Consider the following 16,996-nt stretch of genomic DNA (forward strand, 5'->3'; position numbering starts at 1 on the left):
AGTCCCTAGAAGCCAGAAAAGGGCAGGAAATGTATTATCACCTGGATTCTCTAAAGGAATACAGCCCTGGCAGTGAGCAAAAATCTTGCTTTTAGTCCCCTGGGATCCATTTTAGACTTTTGACCTCCAGAACTGTAAGATGACAAACCTGTGTTGTTTTCAGTTCTTAATCTGTGGTGACTTTTTTACAGCAGCAATGGGAAACAATATCTATGAGCCCTAAAGTTCTCTTTTTCTCAGAGAAAACACCTGAGAATTAATATGATGAAGCAGAAAGAGAAGCTGGAATTAAAGAGGTCAGTATTCAAAACCCGATTTTGCCATTTTTGTACGTTTATGATGTCGGGTAACTTATTTAATTCCTTTGACCCTCTCTTTCTTCTTTAGGAAAAGGAGTTGTGGGGAGATAAATATGGTAAGATATGCAAGATGCTCAGCATCGTGCCCAGATGATTATTTTCAAGACAAACATTCCGGAAATGTTAAAACACACTCCACAAGACTGAGATTTACTGCGGGAAAATGGTCCACTTGGTAGTTTCTCCATGGGTTCAGGAGCTCCTAGAGCCTTCTATCCTAGTCTAACAGTGGGAGTCAAGAAAAAAGGCTGACTTAGAGAGCTTATCCTCACCTGCGAGCCAAGAAGAGGCTGAAATATGTCTGCTGGGGTGTGGGTATGAGCGGGACTGCCTCATAAACGTCTGACCTTTCGTGTTTTACCATGTGTGTCTGTGACCCAGGTGCTACTCTCTCCCAGGCCCAGCAGATTTCACTGATTCACCAAGAGGATGGAAAGCCTGGGTCCACAGATGCGGCACAGTAATACTCAGCAGCAGCTGTCTGGGTTTTGAATATTAAATCCAGGCTTGTGGGCTCCGTGACTCAGGCAGTGCAAGCTGTTGCCTGTTGGATAGCCCAGGCTGCTTGGTGTGTTCAGTGCTAAATTAAGGGTCCACATTGCCAGGCATGGTCTCAGCTGACCCAGAAAACACAAGCCCCTTTATAAGGCCATTTTCCCTACAGAATATGGAGTGATCCCAGAAGAAAAACAATTTTGAAAGGATTATACAAGAAATGAAGATGATTTCTACTCTTGAACTCTCATAATCCAGGCAGAGGCCAAGGAAGCCAAGAAGAACAAATCTTTTTCTTCATTAGAAATTTCTTCAGGAAATCTGTTGACTTTGTCCCTTTTTGGTATGTAGATTTTGAAGAAAATTGACCATTGCCTATATATTTTCCTCTAATGTTTTAAAAAAATTTCTTAAATAGTTAAGTACTATTAATAGAATTCACTGCTGTAATCAATATAGACATTGATTACAGATGTCCTGAATCTAAGCCTCACTTCTAGTACATTTTACTCACAAAAAGTTAATTTGACCTGAAATTAACAATCTGCACAATTAAAGTTGTTCCAGATGGTAATTGGGCATAAATGGTTAGCACTATCTGTAAGAGCCTGTAGTTGTTATTACTTGTATATGACCAAGACATATTTTAATGACTTTTTGCTTATAATTCCTTATCTCATAGTAGTCTATAAAATATCACTGTTGCAATTTAGATAAGTTTCATCAGACACACCATGTAAATTCTGGTCTTCCAAGAATCAGATGCCAAAATGGGATTAGACGTGCAAGATATTTCCTGGGGGAGGTACCTGGGATGGATAAAAAGGATGGGGACAGAACTCATCTGGAGACCAGTATGTAGACCAAGAAAGCAGACTGGTTAATGAGAACAAGGAATTTCCAAGGAAACTTTGGCCAGGCTCATGTGGTGTTGGTGAGCTCCAACACCTGTTAGAGGAACCATGGTTCTGAGAATGGGCCTGTCCTTATTCCCTGCTGCCCTCAGTCACTGAGTGGGAGCACCTTGCTGGAAGGGAAGCCTGGCCTAGGCCCAGATGTGGGTTCAATGGGGGAGTGGCTGGGGCTATCAGTCAACTGTGCACTGGGCAGTGGAAGAGCTGAGTGGAAAGTTTTCAGGCATTCCCTATCTCTTGCTCATCCTTACACAGTGCCACTGTCTTACTTTTTACTCATCACTGAGACAAAATACCTGATGCCCAAAGGTGGGAAGTCCTGGTTTTTGAAGGTTTCAGTCCATACTCAGTTGGCTCCAAGGCAGGGTGGCATGGTGGGGCCGCAGCTCATGGCGGCTGCAAACAGCAAGGCCGAAACCAGCAAGAGACCGTGATTACATTACACTACATTATTTGCTGGCTCCACCCCTAGGTGGATGTAGCACCAACACCATCAAAGAACCTATCACAAATGCACAATGCAAATGCATGAGGCCTGAGGGCCACTGACATAAACCATGACATTCCACACCTGACCCCCAGGATTCATGTACATCTTTTATACAAAAGACATTTAGTCCATCTCCAAGAGTTGCCAAAGTCCTAACAGTTTCAGCATTGCTGATAAATCCAAAGTCCCAAGTCTCCTCCAAGATCTATGGCAAACTCTTAACTGTAACCCCCTCTACAAATGAAACAAGGTTAAACATTTCCAAAATGCAAGGGCACAAAATAAACATTACCATTCCAAAAGTTACAAACAGGGTAATATAAAGCATTGGAAACAGGGTGAACATTAAGTCCGAGAGTTTCATGCTCAGCATTTGAAGTAATCTGGTTGCAAGCTCCAAAAACCTTGGGTTCCACCCCCATGGCACTTCCACCCCCAGGGCACTTCCAGGGATTTCAGCTCCCTCAGCTTTTCTCTTAAATCCTCTCTGCTCGCTTTTTGCAGCTTTCCTTGGATCACTTACGTTCTTGGCTTTTCCAAACTTCTGAGGTCCCCACTGCACCTTTGGGTTCACCCTTACATCTTTACAAATTGCCCTCTCAGGGGCATACTGCTTGGCCTCCCAAGATTCCACCTTTGCAATCGAGGTGGAAACCTTCTTACCCTCAGAATTTGTGCATTTTCTTTGGACCTAAAATCAGCACCATGTGGATGCCGCCAAGGTTTGCTGCAAGCTGGAGCAGTAGCCAGGCGTTTTTTTAATTGGCTGTAGGGATCCAGTGTTTGGATCACTCACTGGACTCTGTTTACCTGATTGTGAGGAAAAGCTTTTCTATGTTGTCACCATTCTGGAACCTCATGCGGCCTCCACCACCATTCTGGAGCATGGTGCTCTGTAGCTTTCTCCCTTGAGCAAATTCTTTCACTTTTGCAGTTTTGAAGCTGTAAAGGGTGGAGACCCACTGCTTCCTGGGATGCCCTGGGGCCATCTTTCTTATCTCTCTGTTTCTTCTTTGCAATCAAAGTCTCAACTCTGTCTTTAAAATCCACAGCTTTACTGGAATTTTCCTTCTGACCAAACTCACAGTATTGTAAATTATCCTGCTGGGCTCTTTGCTCTTGATTTGCAACATAAAGCTGGCTAAAAGCCCCCAATAATAGCCATGCTACAGCCTCAACATTCGACTGCCTCGGGAAATTTCCTTTGCCAGATTAATCAGTCCATTGCCCTTAATTGCAGTCTCAGGCAAAGTCTCTGGGCATGAACAAAATGCAGAAAAACTTTCTGCCAAGCCATAACACACATCGTGGGGAGTCCAACAACCAATGCAGTCCTTCTTCCCAGCAGAAACCTCTTAAGCCTGGTCTTTACCATTAGGATTTCTATCAGCATTATGGTCTCCTGAGCTCTGACCAGAATCTCCTCTACAGAGCATCCTAAGCTGCTCCAGCTCTATGCATCCAGGCAACATGTCCAGACCTTTCTAAACTGCCCACAAACCATTTCCAAAGCCTCTTGAAAAACATGGTCAGGTATACTCACAGCAAATGACCCCACTCGTGGTACCAAATTCTGTCTTAGTTACTTTTTGCTCATCGCTGAGACAAAATACCTGATGCCCAAAGTTGGGAAAGGAAAGGTTTATTTCTTACAGTTTTTGGAGGTTTCAGTCCATACTCAGTTGGCTCCAAGGCAGGGTGGCATGGCAGGGCTGCAGTTCATGGTAGCTGCAAACAGCAAGTGGTAACCAGCAAGAGACCATGACACACCTTCTTCCTGCCTTTACATTGTATGCTGGCTCCACCCCTCAGTGGGTATAGCACTGACACCATCAATCCAAGTGCTAGATAATGAACCAATCACAGATGCATAATGTAAACACATGAGGCCTGGGGGCCACCTATATAAACCGTGACAGCTACATTTTAAAAAGCAAGTATCTGTTTTGTTGATGTTGCAGCCAGTACCTGGGACTCCTCTTCTCTGTCCCCTTGTGTATTTCCCCATATCCTAAGCACTCTTGGTTACTTTTCAAAGTATTCTTTGAGAGCTGTTCCTGGGCTGTATATTCTGCTTTTCAATAAAAGTTTTTGTTTCAGGGCTGGGGATTTAGCTCAGTGGCATAAGCACCTGCCTTGAAAGCAGGCAGTCGTGAGTTCGATCCCTGGTACCAAAAAAAAAGCCAAAAAAAAAAAAAAAGTTTTTGTTTCCAAAAGTAACAATGGAGCTGGCAGGCAAATTCTGTGAAGATAACTGGGACAAGGACAAGGTTTGCCCATGCGAGGAAAGAGGAGAGGAGTTGAGGGAGCACCCCAGATTCTGGACTCCAGGAGTCTTTTATTAGAGAGAGGGATTCAGTGGAGCCCAGTGTCTGTGATGGGAATGAAGGCCTTGGATGGAAGAGGCAGATGGAACTTTGCCAGAAACAGAGCAGCAGCAAAGGTGACTCGTCACGTCAGGGGGAACAGGGACACCCTTCGGCTGCAGGGTAGGCCCTTCTCAAGGCAGCTCATATGTCCACCCAGTATCAGCAGACAACCTCCTCACTGCCAGCTGGCACCTGAAACTCCTTCAACCAATATGAAGCTTTCTACCCCACAATTTTAAAAGTTTTAGTGTAGTTTAGTTCACTATATTCTGGTATTTGCCTGGTAGCTAAGTGCATCTGTTCCTTCTCTACTGTGAGTTCTCTTAGTGCCAAGATTGTGTTTTTCCTTTTATAATTTCTATACCTAACTAAATACTTGATGCAAATTTGATTCTCCATAAGTTTTCATTGAATTGAATGAAATTGAAAGATGCAGGTATACTGAGAGAGGAGGCACAGGAACTAAGGCAAAATTATATGGAAGTGGATATGTACTGTAGGAGTGCAACACTGTGGACATCCAGATATCCTGACTCCAAATTTCAACTCCTGCACATTCTGCCTGGGAGACTGTATATGAATGCTTTAGCCTTTCTGCATTTTAATTTCCTTCTTATAAATGAAGCCAAAGTACCTGTCTTGATAACCTCCAGACTCCTGTGAGCATTAAGTGATAAGAAAAGAACTTTGAAAGTATGAATGATGGATATACAGACTCCAGTGCCTGGAGACAAGTGAGTGTGTAGTAAACAGATTAGGGTGATGCCCTAGTTCACTTGTTCATGGAGTATTTTTAGGCCATGAAGCATTGTAATTGCTATTTCAGGAAATTCCATTATATATATAATTTATGACTTACATATGACTAGATAGTTTTGCAGATAGGTCTTAGGTCTTCTACAAATGGGAATGTTTTTTACCTGCTATATTTGTTTTAGTAGTAACAACTATTATTGCATAGCTACCCTATTATGCTAGGTAGTGGTGATTAACTTTTTTCTTAACCTTTTAACCAAATGTTTTAAGGATTTATCAAAATTCCTATAAGAAAAAGAAAAGAATAAGGAATTTTGATGATATCTTACCACATCAATACAGAACCCTTAAGTGAATTCTATAACATAAGTGCAGGTGGTGGTTAAAAGTTTGCTGTAAGATAGAACTGGCTTAAGAGTGGGTTCTGCACATGTCAAACCCACTGTTACTCAAGTATTTTCTAGATAAATGCAATAGCTCTGCATTCAGTTTCAAGCAAGAAAAAGGGCCTTGAGCGGGGAGAAGCCCCCCAGCATTTGCTGAGCAGCAGTTGCATTAGAGTAGCCAAAGTAAGGCGTGGCAATTTTTCGTGGCACAGTCTGCCACATGCTGAGCAGTCAATGAATACTCAGTGTTTGCTTTACAGGTTTGTCCTTTACAAAGTACTTTTGTGTATTTCATTCAGTCCTCCCAAGAACTCCATAAAGCTTCATTTTATAGGTAAAGAAGGTAAAGCTCAGGGCTGTAGGATTTGCTCCTCCTACACCGCTGATCACAGATCTGCTCCTTGGAGCTATGAGCTCTGCCTGGCCAAGTCAGAGAAATCTGGCATCAGTAGTGAGCATCACGAGAAAGTAGATGGGGCAGGGAGGCAGCAGTACTGATTGCCTAAGGAGGGAGAGGACAGCATTCTGCAATAGGAGGAGTGCTGTCCATAGTCCTCAGGCTTGGTCTCTTTTCTTCAGCCGCAGCAAGCAGATCTGGGACCTGAGGGCATTTCTAGTACATCTGGTATTCGATTATGTATGGAAGACCTGAGTATTAGGATTAGAAATTATCCGGGCAGAAGCTATAGCTCAGTGGCAGAATGCTTGCCTAGTAATGTGCAAGGCTCTGGGTTCCATCCCTAGCCATAAAAAACAAACAAACAAACAAATCAAGGTTCAAACTTAGGGGGAACGACTCTTAATAATTTGATATTTTCAGTAGCATTTATTTATTTTCCTTAAAGAAGGAATATTATATTGTAAAATTTGAAAAGCGATATAGGACCTATCATACTGGTGATGACGCTGATGATTTTATCTTCTGAATACAGTCTTTATTACCATCTCAAAGCATTTGAAATCTCTCTTCCCTTTTTTTTTTTTTTTTTTACTGTGTATGATTCTGCCATGGCTGTACACTCAGTTTTATTCTCTCATGGAGGTGAGGTGTTTGTTTGTTTGTTTTTGTACAGCTGTGACAGGGAAAATGATCTTTGTTAGTTTTGGAGGAGGGGTTCACGGTAACAAACTGATATGTGCAAATTATGAGGCAAGTTAATTCAGGCATGGGCGGCCCACTGACAGTAGGAGGCTCTCATGAAGGTAAGAAGGGTAGATAGAGGTCTCTCTTTTCAATGGAATTTAGTTCCACAGAAAATTCTGTGAATTTCAGAAGATGAGAATTCTGTGAAACTCAGAAGATAATAAGAAACAATATCTTAAGTCAAGGACAGTCATAGAAAATAGTCTGATAAGACAGTGTGAGGGAGGAAAGGGTGTTATGAATTCATTTATTCATTGGTTCACTTCTCCAGAAAGAATTTGGAATATCTAGGTGCCATAGTGTTTATCTAGATGTCTCCCCAGGGTCTCATGCACTCATAGTCAGGGCTTTTGAAAGCTGATTGGGTAATGGGGATTTAAACTGACTTGCTATTCGGAGGTGGAATCTGGGTCAAAAAAGAGGAATTACTGGGGGTGTGGCCTGGAAGGGTCTTCTCTCTCCTTAGCTCCTCCCTGGTCCCTCTGCTTCCTGTCTACTCCATCATAAGCGTACATTCCTCTGCAATGCCCTGGTGCCACATCCCCCTCTCTTGGATCCACCGACTATGTCTGAAACCTCTGCAATCCGTCAGCCAAAATAAACCTCTCCTCCTTTAAGTTGTAGGTGTTGGGTCTTGAGTCCCAGATACAAGCAAATTGACTGAGTCACTGAATGTATCACCATGACCCCATGGGGTTTCTTTTCAGGGGAAAATGATGCACAGTCCCTACCTGTAGGGGAGGCATGTGGCTGAGGAGGCAATACAGTCACTTTTCTGTGATAGAACAGAAACCCCTGGGTAAGCTCAGAACAACCTACTGTCATCTGTGCTGAGGAGCCCAGAAAGAAAGGAGTGACAGACTGGAGAGAGTAAGTCATGCTTACAGTTTGTGCTGCAGTGGGCTGTTTGCATCACTGAACCTCTAAAGGGTTCGCCATCAGTGGTCTCAGTTTTCTTTACGTGAAACTCACATAAACCCAATGCTCAGCAGCCTCTGGACTGTCAATGGTCTTGGGAAAATAATCTCCTGATAGGAACCTTCAGTGATACCTACACAACAGAATCACTTGAGTTTGCTCTTCTCCGCACTTGTGACTTGTGAGCAAATGAGTCCTTGCATGTAGACAGTTCTCATTGCCTTTGTGAAACACTTCATCAGCATTAGGTTTAGTGTTGAGGAGAACCAACACATTTAACACATGCATTGTTTGGGTTGATAAATACCTATTGGATTGAAATGAGGCAGAAGAGAAGAGGGTCCAGGTGATTTTCCCTTTCTTAACAGCTTCGTTTTGTGTACCGAATAACTGAAACTTAACTTGAGTTGGCCTCATTCTAAGATTTAATTGTTGATTGTCTGTTTTCTAGATAAATGACACCAGCTCCCCTTTTGGATTTCAAAGACATAAAAGGAACTTGAATTTGAGATGGGGCCTTGAGGATCTTCTTAATTGTTGACACTATTGCCAAATTTGCAGATGGTTTAAGGATATTCTTGAAGTTAGGCACTGAATCTAGCCCAAATTGTATACTTCACACATACCCTATCAAATCTCATGAGGCCATTTGGTAACAGTATATTTTGCTATATTTTAAGCTGTCTTCTTAAGTGGCCAAAATATTAGTCACTACTGATAGGGTGGAATTGGATAAGAAAGCTCCAGGACTTGCATATCAAACTAGAAGATGAAAATAAATTGAAATCTCTTTCCCCTCATCTGATTTCCTCTCCCTGTCATCTCGCTATCTATGCTCACTAGTCCTGTTTACGTTTTGTCATGAAGGCCAGTGGGATTTGAAGTCCTCTGTTCCGTGTTTTAGCACAAATGGTTCTAGGAGCTTTATGTTAGATAAATATTCCTTTTCAATTAATGTTGGCTGTCTCAGAGTCTGCCATTCTCTTTTCGGGATCTTGAGGAAAAAAAAGGAACAATTGTTCCATGAAGATCACCTACACTCAGCTCCCCTCCCTGCCTATCACACATCCCTACCTACCAAGCTAATGAGCTGCAAATGAGCCATGAGGAAAACTGCCCTGTCAGATGCTTTAGTCCATATATGAAGATATTTTGCAAGAGCAGCAGAACAGAAACAAGTTCAAAAGGACAGAGGAAAAAAAAGTCCAAATCTGTGGCAAGCAGGATTTCACTGAAATTTACAGGATTCCTTGGATATCCTGTAAATATCTTTGATTCATGCAATGATTTCCCAACACTTTGAATCTATTTCAAGTGGTATTAAAATAAATGAAAACTGTTCTCTGCAATGAGAAATAAAAAATGTCTACTTTTATAGACACATTGAAAAATGATTGTTGCTTAAGTTTTCAAAAGCTGAGTGCTTTTTTCCCCCCTTAATTGGGAGGAGACTACACTTTGTCTTGCTTTCTCTTGCTCTCCCGCTCTCTATTTTAACTGCAAATGAAAAACACTTTGTGATTTAGCCAAAGGAAGTTGAGGATGAGTCTTTGGGGAGAGGAAGTAGTGCAACTGGTTATCATGTTAATCTTCCACTGTAAGAATTGGGCTCAGGGCCAGACTCGCTGCTTATAACAAATGAGCAGAACTTGAATGGTTAAAAAGGCCCCTTCCTCCCCTCCCCCAGCCTTCAGATCTGGTCCCTGTAAGCCAACTTGACATGTTTTGGGTGTCCTTCTCCTTCACACATACTAAATACCTAAAGTGACTAGAGATAAAAGTCAGGTTATTAGATCCGAAGAGCCTCCCTATTTATTCCCCTATGGGGAATGTCTCTGTGTAACCATGACCCAAAGCCACCTCAAAACTTCACTATCAGTTATTTTCTGGACAGTTCTTCCTTCTTCCTCTCTTTCTCAACTTTCCTCTCTGTTCATGGAATGGTCAAGCTGAAGGGGACACGAGGAACACAATGTGATGGTTTTAGTGTGGCATGGAAAGAGGGATGTGGTTAGTGGGGGGAAGATGCTTCCCACTTTCTTGTGAATGTTAGGAGTAGTGTCTTTGAAATTCCCCTTCTTATCAGGTCTTGGTTTCTTTGAGTCGAGATCAGTAATTTAGCTTAGTGATGACAGTGTAAGTATACCTTATTTGATGTTTGAGCTATTCTAAAATGAAAGAAAAGCTTGTTTTGGAAAAGAAGGTAAACTGAGGGCCCTTGGAGGAGTGTGGCATGTTGGAAGAAGAGTCGTCTGTGAATCAGGAGTCATCTCTGTCTCTGCCAGGAACCTGCAGTGAGTCTTCAGCGCGCTCCTTAGTGGCTCCAAATTGGTTTTCTCGAAATGATATCACAATAAGTGACCTCCAAGTCCCTGACAAACTTAGCTGAGCTGATACTCTGGTTTCTTGCTTTTGATTCACCACATTTTTTCTTACAAAAGTGTAAAGACACATTTTAGTAATATGTGAAACTCTGGCACAGTTGTGATATACAAATTTTCTTTCTTCCCTTTTTTGTTTTAATTTATTCTGAAAAATATTTAGTAAATGTTTCCCTATGCAAAGCTTGTGTTAGTATTGTGTATTCAAAAGTGACCAAAGATGACCCATTTTCTATTCTTATGGAGTTTATAATTAGTGTAGAAACACAGGCTCAGACCAATAATATTTTGATTTTACAATGACACGTGATTTGGTTACTTTTCTTTCATTGCTGGGACAAAATATCCAACACCCAAAATGAAGGATGGAGAGGTTTATTTAGCTTACAGTTTGTGGAATTTTCAGTCCATGGTTAGCTGGCTCCAAAGCTGGGTGGCGTGGCTGAGGAGTAATGTTTCAAGGCAGCAGCCAGGGTAAAAGGGATAAAAACAAGCCTCTTTTCCTCCTCTATATTGTACACAGGCCACCCCCACTTCATGAGAATGTAGCACTTGCAAAATCTCTGTGCCTTCCTCTTGCACAGGATGAAGATATTTACAAAGAACGAACCCAATTGAGTCTCTTAGTCAAACTTCTAAATTGCTCAAGTTGACACACTGTGTCAGCCATAACAGCCTGACTAGTAGGAATTCAGCATTTCAAACTTTACGAACTTAGAGCCTTTTTCTAGACCAACAGTGTTTGGTCCAGTACTGTCTTGAGATGCTGAGCTGCAGCACTGAGCTAAGTTCCCGGTCAGCCCCGGGATCCCAAACACCACACTCATAGTGTGCTGGGCAGTTGAACTAGAATGCTCCATAGGTTGGATTAAATGCATTTTTGACCTACAATGTTTGACTGATGATGGGTTTATTGGGATATTATAATGCCATCATAAAGCAAAGAGCATCTGAATGCGTTATGCTGAGAGAAGTTATGAGGAAAAACAGAGCATTATATGAGAATGGCAATGATCCAGGGTGGTCAGGAAAGATCCTTTTCCTATGGTGACATCTGGACAGGTCTTTAAGAAAGCAAAGAAACAGGACCGACAGATATCAGAGAGAAGAACAATCTGGGTAGAAAGAAGGGCATAATGTTAAGTGAAATCACTCATACAAGCTTAAATATCTCATAGTTTCTCATATAAGTATAAACAAATTAAAGAGCAAAGCAAAAACAGGCTACAGGAAACAGGGAAATAGATCTCTTACAAGAGATGGGGAGGGGAGGAAACATAAGGATAATTAAGATGTGTTTTGTGTATTGCCACCTCCCCAGGAGGGGTGTAATCATTATGTTCTGCAAACATACACTGAGGAAACTGCTTTTTGGAAAGAAAAGAAGAATAGCTAATTATAAAAATTTCTAAGGGGGGACTATGCTTCATTTGTTCAAGGTTTAGCAAAGACACCAGCGGCTGAGTCAGAGTAGACATGGGAACAAATGACCAGAAGATGAATTTGGAGAAACACAGGGGCCAGAGCAGGGCAACCATTGAGAGGCTTCTAGGTTTTTCGCTGAGAGACGTGGGAAGCCATTGGGTGGTTCTGAGCAGAGTAGGGACAACTTGATGTATTTTTTTTCCCCAGTACTAGTGATTGAACCTAGAGCTGCCCGGCTAAGTTACACCCTCAGCTCTTTTTATTTTTTTAATTTTGAGACATGGTTCCACTAAGTTGCCCAGGCTGGCCTTGCACTTGTGATACTCCTGTTTCAGCCTCTTGGGTAACTGAGATTGCAGTCCTAGATTGCACCTAGCTTGATGGACTTTTTAAAAGCACCATTTGAAGATGAGTATGATGGAGTGTGCCTATAATTTAGGACTCTGCAAGACTGAGACAGGAGAATCACAAAATTGGAGTCCTGCCTGAGAAATGTGTCTACTTAATGAGACTCTTATCTCAAAGTACTCAGGATCCAGGTTAGTGAGAAGACCCTGGGTTCAATCTCCATTATCCCCCAAAATCAATCAATTAATACACACATGTATCATTTGAATGCATGTTGAGAGCGGATTGTAGTGGAACAGGGACAAAAAACAGTGAGACTAGTTGCAAGGCTCCTTCCGGGTTTCGGAGCATGGAAGATGGCATCTTGCTGGCTCCGGGTGGAGCGAAGGCAGTGATCAGGAATAGCTGGGTCCTGGGTAGATTTTCAAAGTAGAGCCAGTAGGCCTCACTGAGGGCTTCAAATACAGTGTGAAGGAAACTGAGTGTCTGGGATAATAGCAATGTTTTTGTGTCGGAAAACTGGAAAACTGGGGCTGTTGTTTTTTGAAAGGCAGGAGACTGAAGAAGAAATGGATTTTGGATGAAAGAAAACCAGGAGTTTGGTTTTAGGAATGTTAACCTTGAGATACTTAATAAACATATACTTGAAGAGGTGAGATTTTCAAATCTGGAGTTCAGGAGAAAAGTTACAGCTGGATATATATCTACATAAAACAACTCAATTTTGTGTTATCCTTATTCGTACATGTGTGTAGTACATAATGTTTGCATTCGCTGTGAGGAGTCGGTACACACACATAGCACATCACTGCTGTACCAGTGAAGGGGTAACTCTGGAGCTCACTCACAGGCACTCATTGGGTCACTCTAATACAAACCAGGACTGAAAATCATGACCTACAGCATGAGAGTTGATGCGGGAAGGAAGAGTCCTGCTTCCTGCTCCCTCCACTGTGTGGAGATCAGGAAGTCAGGAGGAATCAGCAAAGGAGACTGAGGAGGAGCCAGTGGTCAGGGAACAGGAGAGTGCTGTGTCCTTACACTCAAATGAAGGACTATCCCCAGGAAGAAGTGAGTGATTCTCTGTGTAAGACGTTGCTCAGAGATTAAGACAGAGACTAAAAAGCGATCACTACTTGGGATAAGTAGTGAGAGGTCACTGGTGACCTCGGCAAGAGCAATTTTGATGTTGTGGGAACCAAGCCTGATTCTGGGGATCTCACGACCGTGCGCTTGCAGGGCAGGCACTGATGCCACTGAGCTAAATCCTCAGCCCAGTTCTGCTATTTAAAAAAGACTAAGAAAGATGGAATTGGGAGGGTACTATCTGGAGGAAGATTGAAAGGCCAAGAGAGAGTATTTTAAGTTGAGAGACATTAGAACTCTTTGGAATGCTCATAATAAGGGTCAGAAAAACTGATAATGCAGGAAAGAAAGTCGTGTAAACATCTATTGTCTCCCCCGTGTAAGAAACAGAGTAAATAAGATCCCAAATCTACAATAGATATGGTGAAAAGTAAAGAAACTGCTTAAAAGGAAAGAACTGGGATGGGGGAAAGGCAAAAAAGAAGGAAGGAAAAAGAATAAATAGCTAAAATAGTTACACCACTAATTTCTTTCAGTTCATTGAAAAGAATGGTTTGTGCTTGTATTGTTTTGATGATTTTTTTTCATGCCTATATTTTGTAATCTGAGCAACCACTGTGAAGATAACAATACCCAATATATTGACCATTGCTAATTTCCTGCTATCTTGCTATGAAATTCTCTATCATTGTTTTTATTTTTTTGCTTTAAAATAAAAAATTTAAGTCTTAATTGAACATATTTCTCCCACAATCAAGTAGACATGAAAAAGTAAACATGTACTTACAATATAGAGAACATATCATGGGAAGATGATAAATAGCTGTTAAATTACCCTACTCTGCTATCCTGTGTTCGAGTTATTATATTCCTAATCTATTGAAAAAGAGAAACAAGTATGCTCAGGAGCCATGTATGTGGCAAAAATAACCAAAGAAAATGAAAATCTTCCAAGCCCAGATCTTCTCTATGTATGACTTTCAGTTATATCAATTCATGAATATCACTTCACTAATTCTTTTGCTTTTTAAAGACTGGAACTGCTTCAGAGAGTGGCAGAAACAACACAGTTACTATTAGAAGAGAGGAACAGCACTTTGAGGGACATTGAAGGCAATGTGTCTGTTACTGTAACAAGATTTGTAAGCATTCACAATATGCTTTTATCAGACCTTGCAGGAGAAGAATAATATTATTAACAGGAACAAATGTTGTCACTGAAGCTCTAAAGAAGTGAACACATCTTGATAACTGTATACAATGCATGGTATCTATTTTTTAATTTTGTTTACCTACAGCGCAAGTTGTGTCTGTACTACTAAAAATAAAATAAAAAGTTGCTGAATATCTGATGTTTATGATTATATGAATGCTTAACAGAATGAAGATAAAATCATTAGATAAAACAAATAATGGAAAGAATAGAGTCCTTGAGAAGTCCTGGGGGAATGGGCTTCCAGGAACACAAGGAAGAGGGCTGGTCTTACACCACCAGCTCATCCTTTTGGTCAACAGAGAACACAGACTTTATGGATGTAAATGTGGCTAAACCAGTGGATTTGGTAGGAGGAGTATGAGGGAGTTCATGTTATTCTCAGTGGTGGAACTTTTGTATTTGGAGGACTGGAACATTAGTGGCCAGGTTTGAAAATATGAATGCTTGTAGCTTTTGGAGGCATAGATAGTCAGCAATGTCCAAGGAGGACAGAAAATCCAAAGGTGTTGCATTAATTTAACTATCACATAAGTACTTAAATCTTCATTTGAAGATTCTAATTTTTAGACAAATCCTCATTAAATGATATTTTTCATAGCAAGTTAAATGATAAAAGCATGTTTCTCAATGGTGTGATCAGTGTCCTACAAATTTAAAGGTACTTATATGCATTTTATGTAGAAAAATTCAGCAAAATCTTATATTTTCCATCTGTTTGGTGGAACAATGAGTAATTTTAATTCTCTTTTTTGTAGTTTGTTTTTTTTTTTTTTTTTTTTTTTGTACCAGGGATTGAACTCATGACCTCACGCTTGCTAAGCAGGCACTTACGACACTGAGCTAAATTCCCAACCCCTCTTTTTTGTAACTTTAAGTAGTATATTGTTAACACCATGCAATAATACATTGAGAAAAGACATTATATCCAGTAGAATTAAGGCAAAAATACAAAAATAAATGATTTTTTTCTGTTTCAGGGTTGTCCACACTCAAAATTTAAAATTATAGAATTTGACTGTAGATTAGACTGAGACTGAGCTCATGAACTCATGCCTTCAAGGAAATCTACCCATAGGTTTTCCTTTGCCTTATTCTTGGAAAATACTTGATGAATCATGTAATACTCAGTTATCTTTCATCTTGGAAAGAAATTATAACCAACATTTTCGTGAACCAAACTCTGGATTATAATTACAGATTGATTTTTTGTTGTTTTTATGTTGACATAAAATTTTCATGTACTTATTACTTTTGCCATCCATGGGTATTTCTACTTCTTTGGACTATGGTTCTGAGAGTTTTGGAGGATTGTTTCTCTTCATTTTAGCACTGACTACAGCACTGCTTCTGAACTAATGAGGCTACCACAAATCCAAGAATGAATTTCTCAGTTGCATAATCTATTTCCAGATTGTGTTACAAAACAAGGGTAGATGTGTTGAATATTTATGGCTGGCTGGTTGTGTAGCCAGTCTTTGGTGACCTAATTCTTGTGAGCAAAGAACAGTTCTCTCCAGGATAGGATCTGATCAATTCCACAATAAAATTAAAATGAATAAGAATGTGCCATAGAGATGCGAAGCATTGGAGGAACATAAGGACAGAGAGACTTGCATAAGGACAGGAGAGTTGACTGGGAAGAAGTACGTTATTTACTCAGGATAAAACATCCCTGCCTGTTTCACTGCATAGTATAAAGATGGACAGGAAGAATAATGGTGAATAAATAATGGTCCAGTAAAATGAATTATGCTTTTCCTTGTCCTTCTGTAGAGTCAGAAAGGGTTACAAGTGGTATCACAAATTAAAAAGTTTTAAGTAAGCAGTCAACCATTATGGCATGGTGCCATCGACCCTTCAAAGATGGTACCTGTAATAAGTCATAGACCAAGGTCTGCGACTGACTGGAGCCATCGGAGAGGCAGCATTTTACGGATGACATCAAACAGGATCATGGGGCGACTTCAAAGGCTGAATCCAGAATCAGCACGCTCCCCTAATAAAAAGTATAAGTTCAACTTTGGGTTTTGCTAGTGAAAGTGACTTGGAAAATCAATGTACATTTAACTAGATACATAGGTACTATAGGATATACTGTTTTCTGTGTGAATACATCATGTAATACATTCTTAGCAAATGTGTTTTAGAGGGCTGAGCAAAAGGAGAGTCTTGGAGGATAAATATTACTTGGTGAATCAGGGGCTCGGAGGCAGTGAGCTCTGTCCTCAGGGCAGTCATCAAAGTTGATTGCGGAGTGCAGCTGCCAGCCGGCCTCTCACACCAGCAGGTGCCAGGCACGGACAGCACCGCTCCCTCAGACATTGACCCCGTGTTAGGGAATACGCTGACGCGTCCTGTTTACTCCAGGAACAAGCAGGGAGACTAATGCCCCACTCCTCAAGGAACGGCCCACATACCATAAAGGTTTTATAGCTGTTCAAGACAGACTTCAGGTTCATTCTTTCCAGATTCATTCACAGGGAGGGAGCAGGGAAGGGAGGGAGTTTGTAGGGAGGGGATGGTAACAGCAGAGCAGTGTTTAACTCAACAGATTCCAATGTCTCCGTGGTGAAGATGATCAAACCCTCTACCTCCCCAGCCTGTTGGCTCCACAAACAGAAAACGTCAAGAGTGGGCAACCTGCCAGATGTTCCGGCCAGCAGCTGAACTGAAGCAGACCTGCCCTGCGAAAGGAGGGAGAGAAACATA

General features: G+C 41.2%; 1 long non-coding RNA gene across 3 annotated transcripts in view; it reads right to left on the reverse strand.

Annotated features, from left to right (window-relative positions):
* Positions 1–16,996, reverse strand: part of LOC134471808 (uncharacterized) — a 71,355-nt gene that overhangs the window by 22,848 nt on the left and 31,511 nt on the right. For 2 of the 3 annotated variants that reach the window (XR_010041480.1, XR_010041479.1), the window contains one exon: positions 16,158–16,283. The exons of the other annotated variant lie outside the window; for it this stretch is intronic. This is a non-coding gene — a long non-coding RNA (uncharacterized LOC134471808). The remainder of the gene's footprint in view (positions 1–16,157; positions 16,284–16,996) is intronic. 3 annotated transcript variants of the gene reach the window in all.

Source organism: Cavia porcellus, unplaced genomic scaffold (assembly GCF_034190915.1).
Source record: "Cavia porcellus strain 051 isolate PalLab524CR breed Dunkin Hartley unplaced genomic scaffold, mCavPor4.1 scaffold_20, whole genome shotgun sequence".
Lineage (NCBI taxonomy): Eukaryota > Metazoa > Chordata > Mammalia > Rodentia > Caviidae > Cavia > Cavia porcellus.